Below are 4,744 nucleotides of genomic sequence, written 5' to 3' on the forward strand. Positions count from 1 at the left end.
GACATTGTTTCGTTCTGCTGTGCATGGGGTCGCTATGAGTCAGTTCCGACTTGATGGCACCTGACAACAACAACAACAACAACAACAACAACAACAACACGATGTCAGATGTGTCGGCTCATCTGGGGCTGTACTAATACATCTAAGATGGAGAGGAGACACTCACTTTTTTGAGCACTTGTTTCCTCTCCATGTAGGCCTCTCCACCAGGCAGCTTGTGTTTCCTCACAACATAGCAGATGGGTTTCATGAGCAGAAATAATCCAGGACATGTTTAGTAGATTTCCACTTCATGCATTAAGCCTCCATTACGGTGATGTAAGAAAAATTCGAGGACATTGTAGAAGAAACAAAATGGCTTAGAAACTGACTGAGATATAACAATATGTGCCAGAAAAAAGCTATTCTGTGTAAGTTATTTTGAATCTTCATATAATCAATAAAAAGAAGTTATCTTTTAATATAATGCACATGGTTAAATGTTAGTGTTTAAAAAAATAATTTTATTTTTAAATTGTTTTGGAAATAAGACTGCCTAGAAGTCCTCCAATATAACAAAATACTTTTAAAAATGTTACATGTTTTAAATAATTTTAGTAGTTCCTTTAACTTGAAAAGTTTTATCTCTCTTTTGGGAGATAAATAATATAGCCACTTAGTTAATGATTAATAATTGTTCTTTCTCATGTTTTTAATATTAGTAACCAAATCCTATCAAATGGAAGTGATCTGGTCTACATATACACGTTGCTGAGTTGTTAAGTGCCATTGAGTTGGTTCCGAACCTGTAAAGGTTTCTGAGGCTGATACATATGAGTCCTGGTATGGTGCTTTAGGATAAGCACTGGACTGCTAACCGAAAGATCTGTGATTCAAACTCACCAGCCTCTCCTTAGAAAACCTGTACAGGGTCAAAACTGATGGTACTAATATTATTGTTAATCGTTAAGTGCAATTGATGTTTCTCATACATATGGAATCCTGGTGTAGTGCTGTAGGATAAACACTGGACCACAATGTAGGTTTGAATGGCAGTTCAAACTCACCAGTTGCTCCTCGGAAATCCTATACAGGATCACTATGGATCAGAATCAACTTGACGACACTTAACAACAACAACAATATGTATTTGCATATATATAGCAGGGTCAGTTTGAGCCTCAAGGTCTGCAGTTCAAACCCACCAGCCACTCCTTGGAAACCCTATATGGGTTGGAACTGATTTGATGCCACTTAACAACAACAGCATAATTCCCTTAGATGATTTGGATGCAGTTCTAACCTTGCAGAATAATAAGTTTGTGGAACACAACTTCAGTGCTAGTTTGTCCCTGTGTTCCCACATAACTACCAGAGTGACTCTTCCAAAATTCACCACTTACTAGATTTAATCCCAAATCCCCAGTGGTGAATGCAAGAACCTCCAACAAAGTGGCCATTGACAACGCTGTCTCCCATCTCTGTATCTGTGTTCAAGCCCCATCCACCAGGAATGGGAGATTCAATGACACGGGCCACCCCAGTCTTCACTGTGCACACACAGTCTCTATTCTACTAATAAAGACCCCTTAGGCTGCCTCAGTTCCTGGAATAGAACTGTGCTTCATAGTCTTCAGTGGCTGATATTTTGGAAAAAAAGATGGCATACCATCTGGGAAGACTCCAACTGTCAGTCTTTTGCTTGGCAGTCTGTCACATGAGCCCTATGTACCTGCCAGGTACAGGCTCCTTGCTAAATCCCTGTCTGGTCTGTATGAATATTGCTTTCACAGTCTCAGGAAAACAGCTACTGGCCTTCCTTGATGATTTGCACTGAGATGTCCCTTTAACTGACAATGCTCACTTCAAGTGAACTCCTTTTGGCAGGGACAGTTATGGTGTTGGTTTTTAAGGCTGTCCTGCCTGCCCTGATCCTACCATCACACTGTTAGACTTGAACATGGGGCAGGAACCACTCAAGTGAGATTTGGTAGTATTCATGAATATTTCTTTCTCAGTTTTTTTGTATGCTTTTGATCGGATCTAGAGTGCTGAATGGTTGCTTTTGACTCTTTTGTCCAGCTTTAGAGTTGCTTTGGAGTCATGGTGTGGCACTGTAGGATAAGAACTCGACCACAAGGTTAGTTTGAACCACAAGGATGATGATTCAAACTCACCAGCCACTCCTCGGAAACTCTACACAGGGTATCTATGAGTCAGACTCTGTAAACAACACTTAGCGACGACAACATCAGAGTTGCTTTTGAGGGAGAGGCTTTGTCAGTTGACAGAGGTGGAAAGACAGCCCTCTCAGTTACTCTCTCTCTCATACATACACCTGCATTCCCTTGAATAGGAACACCACTGCTTTCCAGGCAATTCACAGTAGAGTTGCTCCATAGGTTTCCAAGACTATACATCTTTACGGGAGCAGACAGCCTCATATTTCTCCCAAATAGTGGTTGGTGGGTTTGAACCATGGACCTTGCAGTTAACAGCTCAACACCTAGCCTGCCATGCCACAAAGTCTCCTTTGTCTATGAATGTTTTTGTTAAGTGCTGTCGAGTCAGTACAGACTCATAGCAACCTTGTATAGGGTTTCCGAGGAGCAATTGGTGAGTTCGAATGCCAAACTTGTGGTTCAAACCGACCTTGCAGTCCAGTGCTTCTACTGCAGTGCCACACCAGGACTATGAATATAGACTATGTCTATGGTGTGGTGCTGCAGGATAATGTGCTGGACTGCAAGGTCAGTTTGAACTGCAAGGTTGGTGGTTCAAATCCACCAGCCGTTCCTTGGAAACCCTATATAGAGTTACTGTGGGTCGGAACCGACTTGATGGAACTTAACAACAACAAAAACAACATGACTACGTATTATTATTGATCACCAACAAAACATGCATTTGGAATGAATGTTTGCCCTGGTGCTAGGGATGACCACCAGAGTGCCTGTGCCTGGTGCTGTTCTGGATTAAGGGCGGGTTGTCTCCAGGCTTCTAACTTTTCAGTACAAAATTCAGAGGTCCCTCACCCTGTCCACCTAGTGATGCTGAGTAACACAATCCTTACAGCTCACGCATGCATTAAAGTACATAATAACTGTGCCTGCCTATAATGGAACAGAACTCACTGAAACACGTCTAGAACTTCTAAGATGCTTCAGGATATTTTCCCTCCAAAGAATTCCACCAGCTCACACTGAAACCATTCTGAGAAACCTTTAACAACATAAGGATAAAGAGTTGCTTAGCTATACAGTGCTCAAATCGTTTTCATGTACGGTCAGAGCTGATCTGATGAGCTCATGACAATGACTCCAAACACTTGCCAGGACCTAACAGGTTTTCTACACAGGCCTAGTTGGGAAAGAGAAGGAAAAACTGCATACAGCTGTTACCAGGTTGAGAAATGCTGTGCCGAACTGACAGCAGCTGTTTGCATGCCAAATAGTTCCAGCAATTTCTAATTAAATCCAGCTCAGGAAAAATTTTATGATCTTCACATGATTTCTGTCTGTATCTGGGATGCTTTTTCAACTCTTCTGAAAGTCCCTCAAGTGAAGTCTGACTATTTTCTTCATCATCAAGGGCTCATGAATCCAGAGGGGAAAAATAACCTTTTATTCTCTGGGATTAGAGACCCACAGAAGTCAATTGCTAACTTTCTGTGGAAAAGGAATGTCCAATCTCTTAATAATATGAGTCTACCCCCACCCCCTGAGGCATTCTGCTCCCATAAATATTTGCAGCCTTGGAAACCCTGTGTAGGGTCACTATGAATCAGAACCGACTCCACGGTACTTAACAACAACAACCCCCACCCCCTAGAGTTCCTCCATAGCATCTTTGCTTGTTCCATGAGTAGCATGCACATTTGTACCTGTTCAATTTGAATTTAGGACTTCCTGTTTATCAATCCTAATTGTCATAATATGACATTAGTAGAACCTTTTGCAAAGCACTTTGACACATATGATCCCATTTTTTACTTGAAACATTCTGGGCAGATCATATCACCCCATTTTACAAGTTAGAAACTTGAAGTTCTTAGACAACGTGCTGATTGATAACAGATAGGGTCATGTGTCACAAAAGAACTTGACAGTCTTTCTAGCTCCAAGTCCATTCATTGTGGCTTTCACTTTGCACTTTCCCTCTCACCTGCTTTGCTGGACAGACATATGTCCCCCTCCCACCCTATTCCTGGAGTCAAATGGCACCATTTTCCTTAAGAGTGTTTGTCTATATGCAAATATTCAAGGAACCCTGGAGACGCAATGGATAAACTGCTCCATGGCTAACTAAAAGTCTGGTGGTTTAAAGCCAACAGAGACTTTGCAGGAGAAAGATGTGGCAGTCTGTCTCTGTGAAGATTACAGCCTTGGAAACCCTATGGTCAGTTCTCCTCTGATAAGGGCACTACAAATTGGAATAAGCTAGTCAGAAATGGGTGGGTATCTACATATTCTGCAAGAAAATTCTGTACATCTTTTGATTATTGCATGAGATTCCAAAGACTTTTCTCTCCCAACAGCAATGTGACACACATATTAGCTGATATGGAGGCATGAGAAAGATCTAAGTGTGTGCTTGTTGTTGTTGTTAGGTGCCGTTGAGTTGATACCGACTCATAGAGCTCTGGTAGCGTAGTGGTTACGAATTGGGTTGCGAACCTTAAGGTCAGCGGTTCGAAACTACCAGCCGCTCCGCGGGAGAAAGATGAGGCTTTCTACTCCCGTAAAGATTTACACCCTTGGAAACC

The sequence above is a fragment of the Chrysochloris asiatica genome, unplaced genomic scaffold, assembly GCF_000296735.1.
Source record: "Chrysochloris asiatica unplaced genomic scaffold, ChrAsi1.0 scaffold00418, whole genome shotgun sequence".
Classification (NCBI taxonomy): Eukaryota; Metazoa; Chordata; class Mammalia; order Afrosoricida; family Chrysochloridae; genus Chrysochloris; species Chrysochloris asiatica.